The sequence below is a fragment of the Hyla sarda genome, chromosome 1 (genome assembly GCF_029499605.1).
Source record: "Hyla sarda isolate aHylSar1 chromosome 1, aHylSar1.hap1, whole genome shotgun sequence".
Lineage (NCBI taxonomy): Eukaryota > Metazoa > Chordata > Amphibia > Anura > Hylidae > Hyla > Hyla sarda.
The window spans coordinates 612,232,246-612,258,309 of NC_079189.1; the positions used below are offsets into that span (position 1 = coordinate 612,232,246).

Sequence of the window (26,064 nt, forward strand, 5' to 3'; positions counted from 1 at the left end):
TGCAGGGGCCGGGGATGTATACGCTGCAGGGGCCTGGGATGTATACACTGCAGGGGCCGGGGATGTATACACTGCAGGGGCCGGGGATGTATACACAGCAGGCACTGGGGAATAAATCTCCGACTAGGGATGATTTCTATGTGTGAAGGGTGGGGGGGGGGGGGGAGGGACTCCTGAATGACATGCTGGGAGTTCTAGTCCCTGTTATGTGTGTGTATGCTAGTGTTTCCCAACCAGGGAATGCTGGGAGTTGTAGTTTTGCAACAACTCCCTGGTTGGGAAACACTGGTGTATGCCCTGTAGAGGTCTGGTGAACTACAACCGCCAGGAGACTACAGAGGCAGCTGCTGGTGTTATACCACATACTACTGCTACTATAATCCCTGTGCTACAACAGCTGTACAACATATTCATCTTGTGGGAATTCTTGTGAGAGGCCCTAATACAGGCTTTACTACTGTGCCTTTACTACAAGCTGCTTGGTTATCCCTGTAAATAAATATATGATATTAATGTATTTTTACTCTATGATGTAATAGTGGAGTGATGGCGAACCTTTTTGAGCCTAAGTGCCCAAACCGTAATGCACGCCAACTTTTTTTTCCCCTCAAAGTGCCAGCACAGCAATTAATTCAGAATACTGAGGTTAAAGTTTAGAAAAAAACAACTCATACAGTTGCCATAACTAATTAACATCTTTTGTTTTAAAAGAACACAACAACAGAGTTCAATAATCCAAACTTTATTTTTTATTTTTTATTGATAGTTTATAGTTCTCCCACATTAGGTTGTAATTCCCCCACATTAGATTGGCAGTATAGTTCCCCCACAATAGGTAGGTTGGCAGTATAGTTCCCCCACATTAGGTTGGCAGTAAAGTCCCCCCACATTAGGTTGTAGTTCCCCCACAATAGGTTGGCATTATAGTTCCCCCACAATAGGTTGGCAGTATAGTTCCCCCACATTAGGTTGGCAGTAAAGTCCCCCCACATTAGGTTGTAGTCCCCCCACATTAGGTTGGCAGTATAGGTCCCCCACATTAGGTTGTAGTCCCTCCACATTAGGTGCAGTATAGCTCCCCCACATTAGGTGCAGTATAGTTTCCCACATTAGGTTGGCAGTATAGCTCCCCTACATTAGGTTGTAGTCCCCCTACATTAGGTGCAGTATAGTTCCCCCACAGACATACAGCCTTTAGCCGTATACAGTGTATGGCTGGAGGCTGGATGTCTGTGTACTGCCCCATTTCAGTGCTCCGACCACCGCTCCTCCGGTCAGGGGTCACAATCTAGTGCTATGGCCGACAGGCCATAGCAGTAGGTCCCAGGACCGGAGGAGCCGTGGTCGGAGAACCGAAGATGACGTGCTGGTAACTTACCATACCCGCGCATCCTCCCTGCTCCGCTCCGCTCTGCTGTTTCCATGAGTGCAGCACGGGATGTCAGTAACGTCCCTGCGTGTGCTACCTGCCGGCGGCCCCTGTGTTTTTAAAGTTGATGCGGGGCCGCAGAAAGGTAACGGACATCCTTGTGTCCCGAAAAGATCTTTCGGGATACAGGGATGTCCCAAATGGGCTAATGGCGAACTATGGGCGTGTGCTCACAGAGGGGGCTCGGCGTGCCATAGGTTCGCCATCACTGATTATTTAATGTGGGATCAAAAACAGATCATTTATAGTATAAATGATCTGTTTTTGATCCCACACTAAAATAATTCAAGATCCCTAACATAGAGGCGTCTCTATTCATTGCTATAGCCCCTACATACACATCTGTTACTTTTAGGGGTGTCTAATGTGAGAAAAAGGGGGATTGACTATTGGAAAACGATTTGTTTATACAGCTTGATTTGGATATATTTCTTTTCCTTACATTTGGAAAAATACCTGGTTGCGCTGTATATTATTGGGTGTAATATTTTCCTAAATCTTTGTCATGTATACAGTCCCTAAAGCACTTATAGAGCGGTGTAAAATAATTGTAACTCTAAGTTGTGAACTTTGAGAATATCATGGATTACAAAGAAAGAAAACAAAACCTAGAATGCTCCAAAGGGAAACATTGTAACAGTTTGTAAGGCTGAGAAGTGAGCCCTAAAGCTGTCCCTATAAACTGCCTTCTTGCCTATCTGCCCTAAAAGACAGTTCGATAACTTGGAGCCGGTCCCTTCCTTGTGCAAAAGTGCAAGGGCGTCGAAGTCAACAAAACAAACAGAACTGTACAAAGTCGGGAAACAAGTTAGGAACATAACAACCAACAAACAGATATATAAATACAAAAAAGGCAGGATATAGCATACTAATATACAGTTCAGAAACCGGATCAAGATAAACGGCAGATATGATAATATAAACAAGACTAGATATGGGGATAAGCTTACAACAGACCAAACCAGGAGATGCAGGGGATGAACAGATTAACTGAATGTCAGAACACTAAACCGGTCAGGAAATCAAGAGCACTGTGCACACTGGACTCAAAAGGAGCACACTAGACACCCCACTCCTGTTACGCTATGCGCTCCGGCCTCACACGCTGGCCGTAAGCGCATGGTCCCCTTACCTTCTGCTGCCAACGGGGCTGAGACTCTCATCGCGGGACGCGCCTGCATGCGAGCCCCAGTCAGTCACTCTCCGGGTGTTTCTCCTGCCTCTGCCTCTCTGCTCCGGCGCATGTCCCTGTCCCTTAGGGCGTGCGCACTCCGGAGCTTTAAGATTTAAAGGGCCAGTACGCTCATTAGTGTAATCCACCTGTGGTTTATTTATAAATTCTTCCACCCTCCTCAGTTCTCTGCCGGATCTTTGTTGCCTTGTGCCCTAGAGAAAGCTTTCCACTGTATTGCCTTGCCGTGTACCAGATCTCGTGCTCTTGTGACCTGACCTTGCTCCTCTGGAGCCTACTGAACTCCTGCTACGTCCTGACTACGCTACTGTGCTGCCTGCCCTGACCTACCGCTATCCAGACTACGAGTTGCCTCATCCCTCCTGTGCCTCGCATCTCCTCAGCCGCCTTTGTGGTCGAGCTGTGCCAGGGGTAGCGACCTGGGTGTTGCTTGCAGCTGCAAGCCCATCCCGCTTTGCGGCGGGCTCTGGTGAAAACCAGCGGCACCTCAGACTCCGCTCCCTGGTATGGTCCGAGTCATCTGCCACACAGGTCCAGCGGATCCACATACACCGAGTTCCTGTCTTCAGAAACGTGAGTGTTACAACTCCAATCATGGAGGGACATCAATACCAAAGCCAAATAGGCTCCTAGCCAGCAGGCATTCTCCACTGTGTAATCAGGATACTGGCCTAGGAGGAAGCAAAAATCCTAAGTAAAAGCAAACATAGGTACAGGCACAAGACTCACTCACTCCTAGATAGATGGAATAGCACAAGGCTCAGAACAGGATTCTATCCTAGGAGATCAGGATCAAAAAAGGTCATAACAGGACTAACAAAATGCACAGTGTGAATACAGACTAAGGCAACACAAATCAAATGCAGAACGAACAATATAAGAATGCTAAAACCCAACAAAGGTACTAAAACAAAGCAGGCTAAAATATATATATCAAACAGAACAGATAACCATGGTTAAAACTCAGGACATTTGCAAAGACAGACATAGAGAACATCAAGCCAACATGGTCAAAGTACAGGTATAATCACCAGCACAGAACACCACCTAAAAAGGGCCTTATATATCAAATATTAAATACAGATAAATACATTACGGGGGGAATTTATCAATTCTCTCTCTTCTCGCCGTGTTTTTGAACTTCCCGTGCCAAATTCATCAAACGTCACATGCTACTTGATTAATTTATTGGCTCCTACGTCCATGCTACCCGTTTAGACTGTTTTCCAGGACTGAAGTGACATGGTGTGGTCTAAATCAAGGTGCTGCAACTTTTTTGAGACTTTCAGAGAAAAGTCGCAGATAACGAATCAGTACCTACCACTGCAAACGGTAGTTCACTTTCAGATATGATCTATAGCAAAAGTCGCACAAGTGTCACAGGGGAAGTGACAGACTTTTTGAAATACAATTTTAGATTTAAAAAAACATTCTAAACAGCTTGATGAATTCCCCTCTATATCCTTATTCTCTAAACCCAACTCCCTAGGTCCCTAGGGATAGCTTTGCATTGAAGCTATCAAGTAATAGCCTGTAAAATTTAGAGATAAAACCCAGAGACCGAGTACATTCGGCAATTAAAGGGGGTACTCCACCCCTAGACATCTTATCCCCTATCCAAACGATAGGGGATAAGATGTCTGATCGCGCCTCTGGAGACCCGCGATCTTCCTGCTGTATTCGTTTAGAGTGTCGGGTGCAGCGCCGGAGGCTTGTGACATCACAGCAGTGCCCCGCTCGTGACGTCACGGCCATGCCCCCTCAATGCAAGTCTATGGGAAGGGGTGTGGCAACGTCACACCCCCTCCCATAGACTTGCATTATGGGGGCATGGCCGTGACGTCACGAGCCTCCACCCCGCATCGCCAGTCATCTGGCATGGAGTGAAGTTCTGTGGTGCCGCAGCCAAGATCGCGGGGGTCCCCAGCAACAGGACCCCCGTGATCAGACATCTTATACCCTATCCTTTGTATAGGGGATGTCTAGGGGAAGAGTACCCCTTTAAATCAGAGGCCAAATCCTTATCACACTGTAAGGGACACATGTTCTGTTGAGTGGAAAAAAGGTATGTCTAGTTGTAATTATTGAAACAAGGAATAATGAGTAAGATAAAAATCTGCTTGAAATTCATCAGATCGGGATAACCCCAACTCTGACGAGAAGCAATGACTATCTTGCTCTGGGAGGAAGGCTCTCTCTATTTTTTCACTAGTGGGCGCAGATTTAAAAAAAAATTATCTGTTGATCCTTAAAGGGGTAGTCCGGTGGAAAACATTTTTTTTTTTATCAACTGGTGCCAGAAAGTTAAACAGATTTGTAAATTACTTCTATATAAAAATCTTAATCCTTTCAGTACTTATCAGCTGCTGTATGCTCGAGAGGAAGTTGTGCAGTTCTTTCCAGTCTGACCACAGTTCTCTCTGCTGACATCTTTGTCCATTTTAGGAACTGTCCAGAGCATTAGAGGTTTGCTATGGGGATTTGCTCCTACTCTGGACAGTTCCTAATACAGACAGAGGTGTCAGCAGAGAGCACTGTGGTCAGACAGAAAACAAATTAAAAAAGAAAAGAACTTCCTGTGGAGCATACAGCAGCTGATAAGTACTGGAAGGATAAGATTATTTAATATAAGTCATTTACAAATCTGTTTAACTTTCTGGCACCAGTTGATTATAAAAAAAATGTTTTCCACTGGAGTACCCCTTTAACCCCTTAAGGACTCAGGGTTTTTCCGTTTTTGCACTTTCGTTTTTTCCTCCTTACCTTTTAAAAATCATATAACCCTTTCAATTTTCCACCTAAAAATCCATATTATGGCTTATTTTTTGCGTCGCCAATTCTACTTTGCAGTGACATTAGTCATTTTACCCAAAAATGCACGGAAAAACGGAAAAAAAAAATAATTGTGCGACAAAATCGAAAAAAAAAACGCCATTTTGTAAGTTTTGGGGGCTTCCGTTTCTACTCAGTGCATAATTCGGTAAAAATTACACCTTATCATTATTCTGTAGGTCCATACGGTAAAAATGATACCCTACTTATATAGGTTTGATTTTGTCGCACTTCTGGAAAAAATCATAACTACATGCAGGAAAATTTATACGTTTAAAAATGTCATCTTTTGACCCCTATAACTTTTTATTTTTCCATGTACAGGGCGGTATGAGGGCTCATTTTTTGTGCCGTGATCTGAAGTTTTTATCGGTATGATTTTTGTTTTTATCGGACTTTTTGATCACTTTTTATTCATTTTTTTTAATGGTATCAAAAGTGACCAAAATACGCTTTTTTGGACTTTGGAATTTTTTTGCGCGTACGCCATTGACCGTGCGGTTTAATTAATGATATATTTTTATAGTTCGGACATTTACGCACGCGGCGATACCACATATGTTTATTTATTTATTTTTTTACACTGTTTTTTTTTTATGGGAAAAGGGGGGTGATTCAAACTTTTATTAGGGAAGGGGTTAAATGACCTTTATTAACACTTTTTTTTAACATTTTTTTGCAGTGTTATCACTGCACACACTGATCTCTTATACTGATCATTGTTATCCCATAGGGACCTATAACACTGCACACACTGATCTCTTATACTGATCATTGTTATCCCATAGGAGACTATAACACTGCACACACTGATCTCTTATACTGATCATTGTTATCCCATAGGGACCTATAACACTGCACACACTGATCTCTTATACTGATCATTGTTATCCCATAGGGACCTATAACACTGCACACACTGATCTCTTATACTGATCATTGTTATCCCATAGGAGACTATAACACTGCACACACTGATCTCTTATACTGATCATTGTTATCCCATAGGGACCTATAACACTGCACACACTGATCTCTTATACTGATCATTGTTATCCCATAGGGACCTATAACACTGCACACACTGATCTCTTATACTGATCATTGTTATCCCATAGGAGACTATAACACTGCACACACTGATCTCTTATACTGATCATTGTTATCCCATAGGGACCTATAACACTGCACACACTGATCTCTTATACTGATCATTGTTATCCCATAGGGACCTATAACACTGCACACACTGATCTCTTATACTGATCATTGTTATCCCATAGGAGACTATAACATTGCACACACTGATCTCTTATACTGATCATTGTTATCCCATAGGGACCTATAACACTGCACACACTGATCTCTCATCCTGATCACAGGCGTGTATTAACACGCCTGTGATCAGCGTTATCAGCGCTTGACTGCTCCTGCCTGGATCTCAGGCACGGAGCAGTCATTCGTCGATCGGACACCGAGGAGGCAGGTAAGGGCCCTCCCGGTGTCCGATCAGCTGTTCGGGACGCCGCGATTTTACCGCGGCGGTCCCGAACAGCCCGACTGAGCAGCCGGGATACTTTCAGTTTCACTTTAGAAGCGGCGGCGGTTAATACCGCACATCGCCGCGATCGGTGATGTGTGGTATTAGCCGCGGGTCCCGGCCGTTGATGAGCGCTGGGACCGAAGCGATATGATGCAGGATCGCGGCGCGATCCCGCTTCATATCGCGGGAGCCGGCGCAGGATGTAAATATACGTCCTGCGTCGTTAAGGGGTTAAACACTATTAAATGTTAGAATAACAGGTCTTATCCCAAGTTTCCTGGCTGGTACTGTGTGCAGGTAATTATATGCAGTATGTGAACATAAAGTATATGTGTGAGGCCACTAACAAGTCACACACGTTTATATGGACTATTTTATATTCTGTGAAATTACATTTATTGTTTCAGTATTTAGAGTTGAACTTTGCATGAAGCTGCTTAGACCACATCTGTGCATGGTTATCAAAGGCAAAATGGAGGTTTACCGTATATACTCGAGTATAAGCCGAGTTTTTCAGCATGATTTTTCATGCTGAAAACTCCCCCTCGGCTTATACTCCAGTGAACAGTGAGGGGTGGCTTAGCTGTGAGGGGATGGTGCGGTCCATCTTCGGCCATCTATGCTGCGGGGACCGTCCGGTGGGGAGGGTTAGTCGTTCCGGGATGTCCATCTTCACTGGGAGGCCCTCTTCTCCGCTCCTGAACTAGTGACACTGCATTGACGCCACCACGCAGGGACGTTCATGTGCAGGGACATCACTGCGCGTCGTCATCAAGGCAACATCACTAGGGCCTCCCGGTGAAGATGGACAGCCCGGAACGACTAACCCTCCCCACCGGACGGTCACTGCAGCATAGATGGCCAAAGATGGACGGCCCGGACCATCTCACCCTTCCTTCCCACCGAGGGGAGGTGAATAGAAAACAAAAGGGGGGTCCTGATGATGACAAAGGCCGCAGTGGTCTTCAACCTGCGGACCTCCAGAGGTTGCAAAACTACAACACCCAGCATGCCCGGACAGCCGATGGCTGTCCGGGCATGCTGGGAGTTGTAGTTTTGCAACATCTGGAGGTCTGCAAGTTGAAGACCACTGAAAGGGATTGACAGGCGGTGATGATGAAGGGGGTCTGGATGATGACGGGGGGGGGGGGGGGGGGGCGGAATGATGTATTTCCCACCCTAGGCTTAAAGTCGAGTCAATAACTTTTCCTAGGTTTTTGGGGTGAAATTGGGGGCCTCGGCTTATATTCAGAACGGCTAATACTAGAGTATATACGGTAGGTCTTCCTGGTTCATTTTGACCTGACCAACACCCCTGACAGTGGAAGATCTAAATATACAAAGAAGTAACCATACAAATCATAAAGAGGTACCGGAGGCCGGATACCAAGGGTAAGTGCCAAAGGTGAAGAGTAATGGTGCAGAGCTTCAACTCTGTGGGGCGTCCATCCAGTGAGTTTAGGCACCTCAGGGTCACCACTCCCTGAGGCACAAATGTACCTTGGCTCTACAAACCCCCAACCTCATGGCGAGACCCGGACGAAAGAGCACATCAGAGCAGCCGTTGACCTGGTTCTGTGACACCAGCGCCGGTACCCCTGCTCCTTCATGCAGACAGCCATTCCTACCAGTGGACTTCCTGATAAGAACAGATACGGGACTGGGGCCGCTCATTGTTATATGTACAAACTACTGGGAACTACAGGCCCTGCTGCTGTGTGCACCGACACCTAGAGAATCCCAGGAGCGAAGTTCCTGCTTAACACGCTGTCAGTATCCTACACTGCTCACCATTTCTATTAATGTGTGAGATGGCTCCGCCCCCTCTGTCTATACCCACCTTCTATTACCTTAGGACTATGCTCCCCTATACACATAACAAGTGACCCCTCCCCCGAGGAGCCTCGTCACCTATACACATAACAAGTGACCCCTCCCCGGAGGAGCCTCGTCACCTATACACATAACAAGTGACCCCTCCCCGGAGGAGCCTCGTCACCTATACACAACAAGTGACCCCTCCCCGGAGGAGCCTCGTCACCTATACACATAACAAGTGATCCCTCCCCGGAGGAGCCTCGTCACCTATACACATAACAAGTGACCCCTCCCCCGAGGAGCCTCGTCCACCCAATTCCCATATCAGCAGCTGTGTGCGCTGGAAGATCTTATCTCATCTATTCCTTACTTCTTATATATCCTTGTACAGTTATTGTTAGAACCACAAACATTAACCCTTACTTACCCTGTTCCCCCATCAGACCTGTGTAATGTGGAGGCAGTGATGACAGATGATGATAATAATGACATAGCTGGATCGGTGACTACGTTCTAAAAGAAAACTTTTATTAACAATTGGGAACAAGTTTGGAGATGCAGTATATGATATATGTATAAATGTCAGATATCCTATGTACATGGTTAATATATAGATGTGTTATCTGCATCATTTATTGCTCTGAATTGTCTTCTCTGTGTGAATTCTTTGATGCTTAACGAGATTTGATTTCTGAGTAAAACATTTTCCACATTCTGAACATAAAAATGGCTTCTCTCCTGTGTGAATTCTTTGATGCTTAACAAGATGTGATTTCTGAGTAAAACATTTCTCACATTCTGAACACGAAAAAGGCTTCTCTCCTGTGTGAGTTATTTGATGTTTAATAAGTAGTGATTTCTGAGCAAAACATTTCCCACATTTTGAACATGAATATGGCTTCTCTCCTGTGTGAGTTCTTTGATGTTTAATAAGTGGTGATTTCTGAGCAAAACATTTCCCACATTTTGAACATGAATATGGCTTCTCTCCTGTGTGAGTTCTTTGATGTTTAACAAGGTCTGGTTTCAGAGCAAAACATTTCTCACATTCTGAACATGAATATGGCTTCTCTCCTGTGTGAGTTCTTCGATGATGAATAAGTCCTGTTTTTCGAGTAAAACATTTCCCACATTCTGAACATAAAAATGGCTTCTCTTTTGTGTGACTTTGAGGTTCAACAAAATCTGATTTCTCAGTAACAGATTTACCAAATTGTGGACATGAAAATGAGTTCTCTCCTGTATGAATTTTTTGATGTTGAACAAGATTTGCTTTCAGAGAAAAACATTTCCCACATTCTGAACATGAAAATGGCTTCTCTCCTGTATGAGTTCTTAGATGTGTAACAAGATTTGACTCTTGAATAAAACATTTCCCACATTCTACACATAAAAATGGCTTCTCTCCTGTGTGAGTTCTTAAATGCATAACAAGATAAAATTTATGAGTAAAACATTTCTCACATTCTGGACATGAAAATGGCTTCTCTCCTGTGTGAATGTTTTGATGTTGAACAAGACCCGATTGCCTAGTAAAACATTTCCCACATTCTGAACATGAAAATTGCTTCTCTCCTGTGTGACTCTTTTGATGCTTAACAAAATGTGATCTCTGAGTAAAACTTTTCCCACATTCTGAACATGAAAATGGCTTCTCCCCTGTGTGAATTCTTTGATGTCTAACAAGATGTGAATTATATACAAAACATTTCCCACATTTTGAACACAAACATGGCTTCTTTTTTATGTGACTTCTTTTATGTTTGACAAGATTTGATTTCAGAGTAAAACATTTCCCACATTCTGAACATGAAAATGGCTTTTTCTTATTTTGCTGAACATCCTGTGATGAATGAGAAGACAGGACCTGTATATAAGGATGAGATGAGAGATCTTGGCTGTGAAGGGCTGAGGGTGTATCTGGGATAATGGAATGTTCTTCATATGTATCTTGTGTGATATCATCATCTGCTTTATAATCTGAAGATATAAGATTCTCCTCTGATGATCTGGTACAAGAATCTGCCAAGAATAAAACAGATTATTTTTGAGTATTGAAATCTTATCTTTATTCATCAGGTTGGTACGATTACATTTATACCCAATTTGTATAGTTTTCGTTATTTTTTTCAATTTTTTTAAAGGGGTATTCTGCCCCTAGACATCTTATCTCCTATCCAAAGGATAGGGGATAAGATGTCAGATTGCCGCGGTGCCGCTGCTGGGGACCCCGGGGATCGCTGCTGCAGTACCCCGCTATCATTACAGCACAGAGCGAGTTCTCTCTGCATGTAATGACGGGCGATACAGGGGACGGAGCAGCTTGACGTCATAGCTCCGCCCCTCGTGACGTCACGGCCCGCCCCTTTCAATACAAGTCTATGGGAGGGGGCGCGGTGGTCGTCACGCCCCCTGCCATAGACTTGCATTAAGGGGACGGGACATGATGTCATGAGGGGCGGAGCCATGACGTCACGCGGCTCCGTCCCCTGTATCGCCCGTCATTACGCACAGAGAGAACTCGCTCTGTGCTGTAATGATAGCGCGGTGCCGCAGTGGGGATCCCGGGGGTCCCCAGCAGCGGCACCACGGCGATCTGACATCTTATCCCCTATCCTTTGGATAGGGGATAAGATGTCTAGGGGCAGAGTACCCCTTTAAATCTACAAAACAGCTGTAAATCGCCACATTCTGGAACCTGTAACTTTGGGTCTATGGAGCTGTGTTAGGACTCATTTTTTGCAATGTGATCGGCAGTATTTATTTCTACCTTTTTAGGGTAGATGGGACTTTTTGATGGCTTTTTATTTAAGTTTTTCCTTGCATTTTGGGTGATTGAGAGCACTTGGCCATGGTGGTGAGTTTGGAATCTGATTGATTGCTTCTCTGGACAGGTGTCTTTTATACAGGCAATTAAATGAGATAAGGAGCACTCCCTTTTAAGGGATACTCCAGTGGAATTTTTTTTTTTTTTTTTTAAATCAACTGGTGCCAGAAAGTTAAAAAAGATTTGTAAATTACTTCATCCACAACGACAAAAGAAATGCAGGGCACTCACCATTAATTGCTTGAGTCTTCTTTATTCGGTAGATCTTATTACATCAGTGCGGTCAGGCGCTCAACAGGGGTGTATTTCGGGGCTACGGACCATTTCTCGCGATATTTGCGCTATGTTGAAGCGCAAATATCACGACAAACGGACCGTTTCTCGCGATATTTGCGCTTCAACATAGCGCAAATATCGCGAGAAATGGACCGTAGCCCCGAAATACACCCCTGTTGAGCGTCTGACCGCACTGATGTAATAAGATCTACCGAATAAAGAAGACTCAAGCATTTATTGGTGAGTGCCCTGCATTTCTTTTGTCGTTGTGGATGAAGTTGTATACATGCTGGTGACTATATTGCAGTGAGCACAACCAGTGAAACTTTATTGGGATCTGCTATAGGGTGAGTGTCTGAAGAACACAGGTGCTTGAGCCGGGCAGTGCCGGGTTTGCTTTTTTGATTGAATCAGATTTGTAAATGACTTCTATTAAAAAATCTTTACCCTTCCAATACTTTTTAGCAGCTGTATGCTACAGAGGAAATTAATTTCCTTTTGAATTTCTTTTTTTTGTCTTGTCCACAGTGCTCTCTGCTGACACCTGATGGCAGTGTCAGGAACTGACCAGAGCAGGAGAAAATCCCCATTGCAAACCTATGCTGCTCTGGACAGTTCTTGACACTGACAGAGGGGTCAGCAGAGAGCACTGTGGTCAAGACAAAAAAGACATTCAAAAAGAAAAGAATTTCCTCTGTAGCATACAGCTGCTAAAAAGTACTGGAAGGGTAAAGATTTTTTAATAGAAGTAATTTACAAATCTAGTACAAACGATATCAATATGGATATCAATAAAGGATTACACTTTTTACTCAGTGCTGGCTCCACCCTTCGTTTGTACTTGCTTTGTTCCAGAGGCTGGCCGTGCACGTGTGGGATCAGGTGAGCTGATACAGACTCTTTCCTAATCTTGTCATTTACAAATCTGTTTAACTTTCTGGCACCAGTTGAATAAAAAAAAAAAAAAAAAGGTTTTCCACCGGAGTACCCCTTTAGGACCCATGACGTATGCATACCTCTCCGCACCCTGGGCTTTAAGGACCCATGACGTATGAGTACGTCATGGTGTTTTCCGGTCTCTGCCGCTCACCGGGAGGAGATCGGAATGGCATGCCATGCAAATGCCGAGGGGGGGTCCCGGGAAATCACGCAAGCGATCTTCGGCGATTCGGGTCACTTGTGACCCGATGACCCGCAAATACAAGGTGATCAGCTGTGTACAATACTGTCACTGCCTCAGCAACGCTGCTATTGGCTGGCAATCGTCCAGCCAATAGCAGAGCGGCAGAGGAGGGCTTAACGATCCTTCCCGCCGCTGTACCCGCTCTCTGTGTTCAGTCAGCGGGTGCCGCAGCAGGAAGAGGACCGTTGATCCCCCCTCGGAGCTCTGGAGCCCCCTCAGTAGCCGTTAGAATAGGGACAGAGGCTTGCAGGGACAGGTAGGTGTAATAAAGTATAATAAAATAATATAAGTAAAAAAAATATATATATATAAAAGTAACCCCCCCCCCTCCCCCCCTAATAGGTCCCAAGGGTCCTATTAGGGCTTGATCCCTGACCCCGGGCTCTATTAGGGGTTCGGGGAGCTGCGTGCGCCATCCCTTTTTTTTGGCCACGGCTTTTTTTTTCCCCCTGATAAAAAGAGTTAAAGAAGGTTACAAAAAATCCCTCCCCCCCCCAATATGTCCCCCAGGGTCCTATTAGGGTCTGATCCCTTACCCCGGGTCCTATTAGGGGTTCAGGGAGCTGCGTTTGCCACCCCCTTTTTTTGTATAATAACGGTGTGTGGTTGATAATCACACACCATTATATACTGTGATACACCAAGCACCACATACACACTTCCCAGGCCAACACTTTCCAGGTGTGATCCCCCACAGTGGAAAGAAGGGGCGATCCCAGAAAAGATGCAGAGTGTGTCGCAAGAGGGGGATTTGGAAGGACACCACCATTCAGTGTGACACTTGCCCAGATAATCCGGCCTCTGCATAGGCTGCTTCAGGGAGTATCACACTTCCATGGAGCACTACATTTTCCCTTTTCAGTTTAATTTTCCATAATTTGACCAATGTACCAAGTCCAGAGTACATTCCAAAATTTAACCCCCATAAATCACTAAATTGTCCAAAAAAAAAAAAGAAAAAAAAAAACCTGATAAGACCTCTGGGGGTGTTTTTCAGAAATGGGTCATGGGTCACTGAGTCACTATCATCGGGGACTTTTTTATGTTGCCTCAAATGTGCAGCGCTCTCTCTCCACCTGAGCGGGTGCGCATTTGAGGCAACAGGTTAGGGACGGCCACACACGTCACATTCCCAGAATGATGATTCAGTGCATGGGGTTTGGGGCGGGCATATTTTTTTTTAGTTTTGGCTATGCTCTGGGTCATCATTCTGAGAACATGTCCTGTTTTATTATGTTTTATAATTTTCTGGCCCACTGTACCCCATATTACGGGCCTCTGTACCCCACCTGTCTACCCCAGTTACGGCCCATTGTCCCCCATAGTGTTCCCCTATTTTAGGGCTCTGTGCTCGCCCCATTAACGCTCCTTGAGGGGGCGTCCCACATCCTGACTCCATATCAAGCTCAAGGTCCCTGACTGCGCTCCCACTCAAGCAAGACCTGCTGTGCACTCGCCAAGCCCAAATCATCAAAAAATAAGGTATGTCCTTACACCAAAGAAATGTATTTACAAATTGTGGGGGGGTCTTTTCTGCTATTAACCCTTGTAAAAATTTTAAATTTGGGGGGAAACACACATTTTTGTGAAATTTTTTTTAAATATTTTTTTACATATGCAAAAGTTGTGAAACCCCTGTGGGGTATTAAGGCTCACTTTACCCATTGTTACATTCCTCAAGGGGTCTAGTTTCCAAAATGGTATGCCATGTTTTTTTTTTTTTTGCTGTCCTGGCACCATAGGAGCTTCCTAAATGCGACATGTCCCCCCCATTTCAGCAAAGTTTGCAAATGTGACTCCTTCTCTTCTGAGCATTGTGGCGCCCCTGCAGTGCACTTGACATTCACTTATGGGGTACCTACATACTCAGAAGAGATGGGGTTACAAATTTTGGGGGACTTTTCTGCTATTAACCCTTGCAAAAATTTGAAATTTGGGGGGAAACACACATTTTAGTGAAATGTTTTTTTTTTCTCTTACATATGCGAAAGTCGTGAAACCCCTGTGGGGTATTAAGGCTCACTTAATTCCTTGTTACATTGCTCAAGGGGTCTAGTTTCCAAAATGGTATGGCATGTGGGGGGGTGGGGGGTGGGGGGTTTGCTGTCCTGACACCATAGGGGTTTCCTAAATGCGACATGCCCCCCCGAGCAAAATTTGCTCTGAAAAAGCCAAATATGACTCCTTCTCTTCTGAGCATTGTAGTTCGCCCGCAGTGCGCTTCAGGTAAACTTATGGGGTACCTCCATACTCAGAAGAGATTGGGTTACAAATTTTGCGGGGTCTTTTCTGCTATTAACCCATGCAAAAATAGGAAATTTTGGGGGAAACACACATTTTAGTGAAATTTTTTATTTTTTTTTACATATGCAAAAGTCGTGAAACACCTGTTGGGTATTAAAGCTCACTTAATTCCTTGTTACGTTCCTCAAGGGGTCTAGTTTCCAAAATGTTATGGCATGTGTTTTTTTTTTTTTTTTTTTTTTGCTTTTCTGGCACCATAGGGGCTTCCTAAATGCAACATGCCCCCCAAAAACCATTTCAGAAAAACATACTCTCCAAAATCCCCTTGTCGCTCCTTCGCTTCTGAGCCCTCTACTGCGCCACCGAACACTTTACATAGACATATGAGGTATGTGCTTACTCGAGAGAAATTGGGCTACAAATATAAGTATACATTTTCTCCTTTTACCCCTTGTAAAAATTCAAAAATTGGGTCTACAAGAACATGCGAGTGTAAAAAATGAAGATTGTGAATTTTCTCCTTCACTTTGCTGCTATTCCTGTGAAACACCTAAAGGGTTAAAATGCTGACTGAATGTCATTTTGAATACTTTGGGGGGTGCAGTTTGTATAATGGGGTCATTTGTGGGGTATTTCTAATATGAAGACCCTTCAAATCCACTTCAAACCTGAACTGGTCCCTGAAAAATAGTGAGTTTGAAAATTTTGTGAAAAATTGGAAAATTGCTGCTGAACTTTGAAGCCCTGTGGTGTCTTCCAAAAGTAAAAAAAACTTGTCAATTTTATGATGCAAACATAAAGTAGACATATTGGAAATGTGAATAAAAAAAATATTTATTTGGAATATCCATTTTCCTTACAAGCAGAGAGCTTCAAAGTTAGAAAAATGCTAAATTTTCAAATTTTTCATCAAATTTTGGGATTTTTCACCAAGAAAGGATGCAAGTTACCACAAAATTTTACCACTATGTTAAAGTAGAATATGTCACGAAAAAACAATCTCGGAATCGGAATGATAACTAAAAGCATTCCAGAGTTATTAATGTTTAAAGTGACAGTGGTCAGATGTTCAAAAAATGGCCGGGTCCTAAGGTGTAAAATGGCCTGGTCCTTAAGGGGTTAAGAGAGTGCTCCTAATCTTAGCTTGTTACTGAATTAAAGACAACTGAGAGCCAGAAATCTTGCCAAATGATCAGGGGTCAAATACTTATTTCACTGAATACAATGCAAATCAATTCATGATTTATTTGAAATGCATTTTTCTGGATTCTGAATTAAACGACCGATAAAATTACAGACTAATCATTTCCTTGTCATTAGGCAAACTTGCAAAATCAGCAGGAGCCCAAATAATTTTTCCTTCACTGTATACGCACATTCACACTATACACACACATCCAAAATGAGAAAGAAGCGGCACTCTGAGGTAGCATAAAAATAGCGCGGTTTATTCACCCATCGTGATATGGTGCTACGTTTCGGTCTTCACAATGAGACCTTTCTCAAGTTCATAGTGAAGACTGAAACGTAGCACCGTATCACGATGGGTGAATAAACCGCGCTATTTTTATGCTACCTCAGAGTGCCGCTTCTTTCTCATTTTGGATGTGAAGTTCATGGGACATTGAGTCCTGTCCCCAGCAGCAGAGCACCCACCTGGACCCTGGAGTCCTGAACACAGTGCCGGTTCCTTCCCAGACTTTCTTTATGCACATACAACATATATGCACACTCACATTGTATACACACACATGCACATTCACACAGTGCAGGGGGAGGGGCCAAACCGGTATTGCAGTATGGGGAAAAATTAATATCGTGCAGGAAAAAAAATTCGGTATGTTTCGGCATACCGCCTAGCCCTAGCCCTGTGCACTAAGGACAAGCAGGGCTCTGTACACTGAGGACAAGCAGGGCTCTGTACACTGAGGACAAGCAGGGCTCTGTACACTGAGGACAAGCAGGGCTCTGTACACTGAGGACAAGCAGGGCTCTGTACACCGAGGACAAGCAGGGCTCTGTACACCGAGGACAAGCAGGGCTCTGTACACCGAGGACAAGCAGGGCTCTGTACACCGAGGACAAGCAGGGCTCTGTACACCGAGGACAAGCAGGGCTCTGTACACCGAGGACAAGCAGGGCTCTGTACACCGAGGACAAGCAGGGCTCTGTACACCGAGGACAAGCAGGGCTCTGTACACCGAGGACAAGCAGGGCTCTGTACACCGAGGACAAGCAGGGCTCTGTACACCGAGGACAAGCAGGGCTCTGTACACCGAGGACAAGCAGGGCTCTGTACACCGAGGACAAGCTGGGCTCTGTACACCGAGGACAAGCTGGGCTCTGTACACCGAGGACAAGCAGGGCTCTGTACACCGGGGACAAGCAGGGCTCTGTACACCGGGGACAAGCAGGGCTCTGTACACCGGGGACAAGCAGGGCTCTGTACACCGGGGACAAGCAGGGCTCTGTACACTGGGGACAAGCAGGGCTCTGTACATTGAGGACAAGCAGGGCTCTGTACACCGAGGACAAGCAGGGCTCTGTACACCGAGGACAAGCAGGGCTCTGTACACCGAGGACAAGCAGGGCTCTGTACACTGGGGACAAGCAGGGCTCTGTACACACTAAGGACAAGCAGGGCTCTGTACACCGAGGACAAGCAGGGCTCTGTACACCGAGGACAAGCAGGGCTCTGTACACCGGGGGACAAGCAGGGCTCTGTACACACTAAGGACAAGCAGGGCTCTGAACACCGAGGACAAGCAGGGCTCTGTACACCGAGGACAAGCAGGGTTCTGTACACCGAGGACAAGCAGGGCTTTGTACACCGGGGACAAGCAGGGCTCTGTACACCGGGGACAAGCAGGGCTCTGTACACACTAAGGACAAGCAGGGCTCTGTACACAGAGGACAAGCAGGGCTCTGTACACTGAGGACAAGCAGGGCTCTGTACACTGAGGACAAGCAGGGCTCTGTACACTGGGGACAAGCAGGGCTCTGTACACACTAAGGACAAGCAGGGCTCTGTACACTGAGGACAAGTAGGGCTCTGTACACCGAGGACAAGCAGGGCTCTGTACACCGAGGACAAGCAGGGTTCTGTACACCGAGGAAAAGCAGGGCTCTGTACACTGGGGACAATCAGGGCTCTGTACACTGGGGACAAGCAGGGCTCTGTACACAGAGGACAAGCAGGGCTCTGTACACAGAGGACAAGCAGGGCTCTGTACACCGAGGACAAGCAGGGCTCTGTACACCGAGGACAAGCAGGGCTCTGTACACCGAGGACAAGCAGGGCTCTGTACACTGAGGACAAGCAGGGCTCTGTACACTGAGGACAAGCAGGGCTCTGTTCAATAAGGCTCTATGACACGCTTCTGGCTCACACAACCCAGGAGCCTGCACAGAGCCCTGCTTCTCCTGCCCTCACTTCATGTATTTGGTCTCCTCACAAAGACAAACAGGCAAAAGCTGCAGGTAAAGAATTTTTTCACCCAAAAATATACACATTTTGTAAACAATGTATTTTACTAATATACATATAATGGTATTATCTACATTATATACAGAAAAAAGTTATTGTTTATGACAGGTACACTTTAACCTGTTAAAGACGCAGTGCGTAAATATATACCCTTAAAATCCTGGAATTAACACTCCAGGGCCTAAATGTACACATTGGAGTATTAAGAAACTTTAAGGCCTCAGAGCAGTGAGTGCGGATTATTATCAGTAACCAAACACTGACAGGAAGGAGCGGATCTCTACTGGATCTGACTGTAGGGAACACAGAGACTGAATTCATTCTTTACATACAAATAATGAGAGGACGTGTGTATATAGTCATGTCTATTACCTGGTGATGTGAGGGGCTGCTGATCCTCCATCATGACCTGATCCTTGTACTGATCCTTGTGTCCTTCTACATACTCCCACTCCTCCATGGAGAAATAGACCGCCACGTCCTGACACCTTATAGGAACCTGACACACAATGATACAGTCATCACCCCGACCCCTCCAGTGGTGTTACTGTATAATGTCCCAGCATTCCCAGCAGTGTCACCTCTCCAGTCATCACCAGACCCCTCCATTACTGTATAATGTCCCAGCATTCCCAGCAGTGTCACCTCTCCAGTCATCACCAGACCCCTCCATTACTGTATAATGTCCCAGCAGTGTCACCTCTCCAGTCATCACCAGACCCCTCCATTACTGTATAATGTCCCAGCAGTGTCACCTCTCCAGTCATCACCAGACCCCTCCATTACTGTATAATGTCCCAGCAGTGTCACCTCTCCAGTCATCACCAGACCCCTCCATTACTGTATAATGTCCCAGCATTCCCAGCAGTGTCACCTCTCCAGTCATCACCAGACCCCTCCATTACTGTATAATGTCCCAGCATTCCCAGCAGTGTCACCTCTCCAGTCATCACCAGACCCCCCCCCCATTACTGTATAATGTCCCAGCAGTGTCACCTCTCCAGTCATCACCAGACCCCTCTATTACTGTATAATGTCCCAGCAGTGTCACCTCTCCAGTCATCACCAGACCCCCCCATTACTGTATAATGTCCCAGCAGTGTCACCTCTCCAGTCATCACCAGACCCCTCCATTACTGTATAATGTCCCAGCAGTGTCACCTCTCCAGTCATCACCAGACCCCTCCATTACTGTATAATGTCCCAGCATTCCCAGCAGTGTCACCTCTCCAGTCATCACCAGACCCCTCCATTACTGTATAATGTCCCAGCAGTGTCACCTCTCCAGTCATCACCAGACCCCTCCATTACTGTATAATGTCCCAGCAGTGTCACCTCTCCAGTCATCACCAGACCCCTCCATTACTGTATAATGTCCCAGCATTCCCAGCAGTGTCACCTCTCCAGTCATCACCAGACCCCTCCATTACTGTATAATGTCCCAGCAGTGTCACCTCTCCAGTCATCACCAGACCCTCTATTACTGTATAATGTCCCAGCAGGGTCACCTCTCCAGTCAGCAGCTCCATCATCTTGTTGATGAGCTCTAGGATCTTTTGTTCATCCATTTCCTCATGTATCAGGGAGTGAGGTGGGGGCCCCGGGATTGGGCTCAGGGTTCTTCCCCATCCTTCATACACAGGGGCCCGACAACGCCCACTAGAGGACTTCTTCACTACTGTGTAATCCTGTGTATGGAGAGACACATTAATATCACTACATACATTCCCAGAATCCTTCACCTCTCCAGTCATATCTGTTATAACATAGATAAGAATGAGGTCATGTGACATCACTCCCAGAATCCCTCACCTCTCCAGTCATATCCATCTGTTATTACATAGATAAGAATGGGGTCATGTGACATCACTCCCAGAATCCCTCACCTCTCCAGTCATATCCATCTGTTATTACATAGATAAGAATGAGGTCATGTGACATCACTCCCAGAATCCCTCACCTCTCCAGTCATATCCATCTGTTATTACATAGATAAGAATGAGGTCATGTGACATCACTCCCAGAATCCCTCACCTCTCCAGTCATATCCATCTGTTATTACATAGATAAGAATGAGGTCATGTGACATCATTCCCATAATCCCTCACCTCTCCAGTCATATCCATCTGTTATTACATAGATAAGAATAAGGTCATGTGACATCACTCCCAGAATCCCTCACCTCTCCAGTCATATCCATCTGTTATTACATAGATAAGAATAAGGTCATGTGACATCACTCCCAGAATCCCTCACCTCTCCAGTCATATCCATCTGTTATTACATAGATAAGAATGAGGTCATGTGACATCACTCCCAGAATCCCTCACCTCTCCAGTAAGCTGGAAGAGTATCTGTAGGGTGAGGTTTATGATCCTGTCGGCCATCTTGTTCCTGTCTCTCTCCATGGTTGATGGGTCATCCAGGAGAATTCTCTTATATAGAAGATATCAGCAGAGGATCCTGGATTGGTGAAACCTGAAGGGAAGAAGAGGAGACGATGAGAAATGGCGGCTGCTAATAGAAACAACAACAGATAGAGAAAGAGACAAATACACAGAAAGTTCTGGATCTTGTGATCTTCTTCCTTAAAGGGGTAGTCCAGTGGTGAAAAACTTATCCCCTATCCTAAGGATAGGGGATAAGTTTGAGATCGCGGGGGTCCCGACCGCTGGGACCCCTGCACGAAGCGGCGGCCGACACGCCCCCTCAATACAACTCTATGGCAGAGCCGGAGATTGCCGAATGCAGCGCTTCGGCTCTGCCATAGAGTTGTATTGAAGGGGGCGTGTCGGCCGCCGCTTCGTGCAGGGGTCGACACCCGCTATCTGGCCGGAGAGCCTGGCCCCCGTACAGAGAGATCGCAGGGGGCCCCAGCGGTCGGACCCCCGCGATCTCAAACTTATCCCCTATTCTTAGTATAGGGGATAAGTTGTTCACCACTGGGTCACCACTGGACTACTCCTTTAAGTCATAAAACCTTGTGGACCTGAAGGGGTTAATAGTAATGTCCCCTCCCCCAGCGCTCCTGATGTCACCACAACCGTATATACCTCCACCTGCAGACTGTACAGGAGCCGTGTGCTTACAGGACCTGCGATGATGTCACCGTCATGTGATCAGTCACATGGAGGAGGAGGAGTCACATGATCAGGGGCTGCTGCTCTAGGCTCATCTGCTCAGTGTATGCAGGACTCTGCTGTGCTGGTTGTGATCGCACACACATACCTGTATCTGTAGAGGAGCCGTGTGCTTACAGTAGACGCTATTTCCTAGCCAGTTAAAGGACCTGTGATGATGTCATGGCCATGTGACCGGTCATGTGACTAGACTGTAGTAGGCGGAGCCAGTGTGGAGTCTGTAGGAAATACAATAGATTTGGCGGTTATAAGTAATTTGCTGGTGAGGAAAAGACGGAACCTTTAGTATCGGGGGAGGTTTCCTCTTGGTGGTGTATATGACCAAGTGATACTCTGCAGAGGCCACGTAATAGTCTGCAGAGGCCTATAGAGGCGGGTTGGAGTCTGTAAGAAGCACAGTTGATATCCCCAGAGACTTACGAGTTTTTGCTGTAATGCTCTGCAGGAGAGAGAGGGGAGATTGCTGTAATGCCCTGCAGGAGAGAGGGGGGGGGGGGGGGTGCTGTAATGCTCTGCAGGAGAGAGGGGGGGGGGGGGGGGTGCTGTAATGCCCTGCAGGAGAGAGGGAGGGAGGGAGTTGCTGTAATGCTCTGCAGGAGAGAGGGGGGGGGGTGCTGTAATGCCCTGCAGGAGAGAGGGGGGGGGGGTGCTGTAATGCCCTGCAGGAGAGAGGGGGGGGGGGTGCTGTAATGCCCTGCAGGAGAGAGGGGGGGGGTGCTGTAATGCCCTGCAGGAGAGAGGGGGGGGGTGCTGTAATGCCCTGCAGGAGAGAGGGGGGGGGGGTGCTGTAATGCCCTGCAGGAGAGAGGGAGGGAGTTGCTGTAATGCCCTGCAGGAGGGAGGGAGGGAGTTGCTGTAATGCTCTGCAGGAGGGGGGGGGGTGTTTGCTGTAATGCTCTGCAGGAGGGGGGGTTGCTGTAATGCTCTGCAGGAGAGGGGGGGGTTGCTGTAATGCCCTGCAGGAGAGAGGGGGGGATGCTATAATGCCCTGCAGGAGAGAGGGAGGGATGCTATAATGCCCTGCAGGAGAGAGGGAGGGGGGGGGGTTGCTGTAATGCTCTGCAGGAGAGAGAGAGAGGGGGGGGGGGTTGCTGTAATGCTCTGCAGGAGAGAGAGGGGGGGGTTGCTGTAATGCCCTGCAGGAGGGAGGGGGGGGGCTGCTGTAATGCCCTGCAGGAGAGAGGGAGGGGGTTGCTGTAATGCCCTGCAGGAGAGAGGGAGGGGGTTGCTGTAATGCCCTGCAGGAGAGAGGGAGGGGGTTGCTGTAATGTTCTGCAGGAGAGAGGGAGTGGGGGGGTTGCTGTAATGCCCTGCAGGAGAGAGGGAGGGGGTTGCTGTAATGCTCTGCAGGAGAGAGAGGGAGGGGGTTGCTGTAATGCCCTGCAGGAGAGAGGGGGGGTTGCTGTAATGCCCTGCGGGAGGGAGGGGGTTGCTATAATGCCCTGCAGGAGAGAGGGAGGGGGTTGCTGTAATGCTCTGCAGGAGAGAGAGGGAGGGGGTTGCTGTAATGCCCTGCCGGAGAGAGGGAGGGGGGGTTGCTGTAATGCTCTGCAGTAGAGAGGGAGGGGGTTGCTATAATGCCCTGCAGGAGAGAGGGAGGGGGTTGCTGTAATGCTCTGCAGGAGAGAGGGAGTGGTGGGTTGCTGTAATGCCCTGCAGGAGAGAGGGGGGGGGGTTGCTGTAATGCTCTGCAGGAGAGAGGGAGGGGGTTACTGTAATGCTCTGCTGGAGAGAGGGGGGGGTTGCTGTAATGCCCTGCAGGAGAGAGGGGGGAGGGTTGCTGTAATGCCCTGCAGGAGAGAGGGAGGGGGGGTTGCTGTAATGCTCTGCAGGAGAGGGGGGGGGGTTGCTGTAATGCTCTGCAGGAAAGAGAGGGGTTGCTGTAATGCCCTGCAGGAGAGAGAGGGGGGGGGGGTTGCTGTAATGCCCTGCAGTAGAGAGGGAGGGGGTTGCTATAATGCCCTGCAGGAGAGAGGGAGGGGGTTGCTGTAATGCTCTGCAGTAGAGAGGGAGGGGGTTACTGTAATGCTCTGCTGGAGAGAGGGGGGGGTTGCTGTAATGCCCTGCAGGAGAGAGGGAGGGGGGGTTGCTGTAATGCTCTGCAGGAGAGGGGGGGGGGTTGCTGTAATGCTCTGCAGGAAAGAGGGAGGGGTTGCTGTAATGCCCTGCAGGAGAGAGAGGGGGGGGGGGTTGCTGTAATGCCCTGCAGGAGAGAGGGAGGGGGTTGCTGTAATGCCCTGCAGGAGAGAGGGGGGAGGGTTGCTGTAATGCCCTGCAGGAGAGAGGGGGGGGTTTGCTGTAATGCTCTGCAGGAGAGAGGGAGGGGGGGTTGCTGTAATGCTCTGCAGGAGAGGGGGGGGGGTTGCTGTAATGCTCTGCAGGAAAGAGGGAGGGGTTGCTGTAATGCCCTGCAGGAGAGAGAGGGGGGGGGGGGTTGCTGTAATGCCCTGCAGGAGAGAGGGAGGGGGTTGCTGTAATGCCCTGCAGGAGAGAGGGGGGAGGGTTGCTGTAATGCCCTGCAGGAGAGAGGGGGGGGTTGCTGTAATGCTCTGCAGGAGAGAGGGAGGGGTTGCTGTAATGCCCTGCAGGAGAGAGGGAGGGGTTTCTGTAATGCCCTGCAGGAGGGAGGGGGGGGGGGGGGTTGCTGTAATGCCCTGCAGGAGAGAGGGGGGGTTGCTGTAATGCTCTGCAGGAGAGAGAGGGAGGGGGTTGCTGTAATGCCCTGCAGGAGAGAGAGAGAGGGGGGGGGTTGCTGTAATGCCCTGCAGGAGAGAGAGGGGGGGGGGTTGCTGTAATGCCCTGCAGGAGAGAGGGAGGGGGTTGCTGTAATGCCCTGCAGGAGAGAGAGAGGGGGGGGGGGGGTTGCTGTAATGCCCTGCAGGAGAGAGGGAGGGGGGCTTGCTGTAATGCTCTGCAGTAGAGAGGGAGGGGGTTGCTATAATGCCCTGCAGGAGAGAGGGAGGGGGTTGCTGTAATGCTCTGCAGGAGAGAGGGAGTGGGGGGTTGCTGTAATGCCCTGCAGGAGAGAAGGGGGGGGGGGTTGCTGTAATGCTCTGCAGGAGAGAGGGGGGGTTGCTGTAATGCTCTGCTGGAGAGAGGGGGGATTGCTGTAATGCCCTGCAGGAGAGAGGGAGGGGGGGGTTGCTGTAATGCTCTGCAGGAGAGAGGGGGGGTTGCTGTAATGCTCTGCAGGAGAGAGGGAGGGGTTGCTGTAATGCCCTGCAGGAGAGAGAGGGGGGGGGGGGGTTGCTGTAATGCCCTGCAGGAGAGAGAGGGGGGGTTGCTGTAATGCCCTGCAGGAGAGAGGGGGTAGGGTTGCTGTAATGCCCTGCAGGAGAGAGGGGGGGGGGGGGATTGCTGTAATGCTCTGCAGGAGAGAGGGAGGGGGTTGCTGTAATGCCCTGCAGAAGAGAGGGGGGGGTGTTGCTGTAATGCTCTGCAGGAGAGAGGGAGGGGGTTGCTGTAATGCCCTGCAGGAGAGAGGGGGGAGGGTTGCTGTAATGCTCTGCAGGAGAGAGGGGGGAGGGTTGCTGTAATGCCTTGCAGGAGAGAGAGGGGGGGTTGCTGTAATGCTCTGCAGGAGAGAGGGAGGTGGTTGCTGTAATGCCCTGCAGGAGAGAGGGAGGTGGTTGCTGTAATGCCTTGCAGGAGAGAGAGGGGGGGTTGCTGTAATGCTCTGCAGGAGAGAGGGAGGTGGTTGCTGTAATGCCCTGCAGGAGAGAGGGTTGCTGTAATGCCCTGCAGGAGAGAGGGGGGGGGGGTTGCTGTAATACCCTGTAGGAGACAGGGGGGGTTGCTGTAATGGTCTGCGGGGGGAGGGGGGTTGCTGTAATGGTCAGCAACCCCCCCCCCCCCTGCAGAGCATTACAGCAAGCCACTCATAAGTCTCTGGGGATATCAACTGTGCTTCTTGCAGACTCCAGACCGGCTCGTATAAGTCCTAAAACTTTTTTTTTTGTTAACTGAATACTACAGAGGAAATTATTTTCTTTTTGGAACATAGAGCTCTCTTCTGACATAACGAGCACAGTGCTCTCTGCTGACATCTCTGTCCATTTTAGGAACTGTCCAGAGTAGGAGAAAATCCCCATAG

The 26,064-nt window shown here is 47.7% G+C and overlaps 1 protein-coding gene and 1 long non-coding RNA gene across 2 annotated transcripts in view; both read right to left on the reverse strand.

The window, feature by feature from the left end:
* LOC130306275 (zinc finger protein 268-like) overlaps positions 1–26,064 on the reverse strand; it is a 189,915-nt gene that overhangs the window by 113,194 nt on the left and 50,657 nt on the right. The window lies entirely within an intron of this gene.
* On the reverse strand, positions 20,363–22,149 carry LOC130298835 (uncharacterized). Its single transcript, XR_008850127.1, has 3 exons — positions 22,060–22,149; positions 21,162–21,309; positions 20,363–20,519 (listed from the first exon to the last, which is right to left on the reverse strand). It is a non-coding gene; the product is annotated as an uncharacterized LOC130298835 (long non-coding RNA).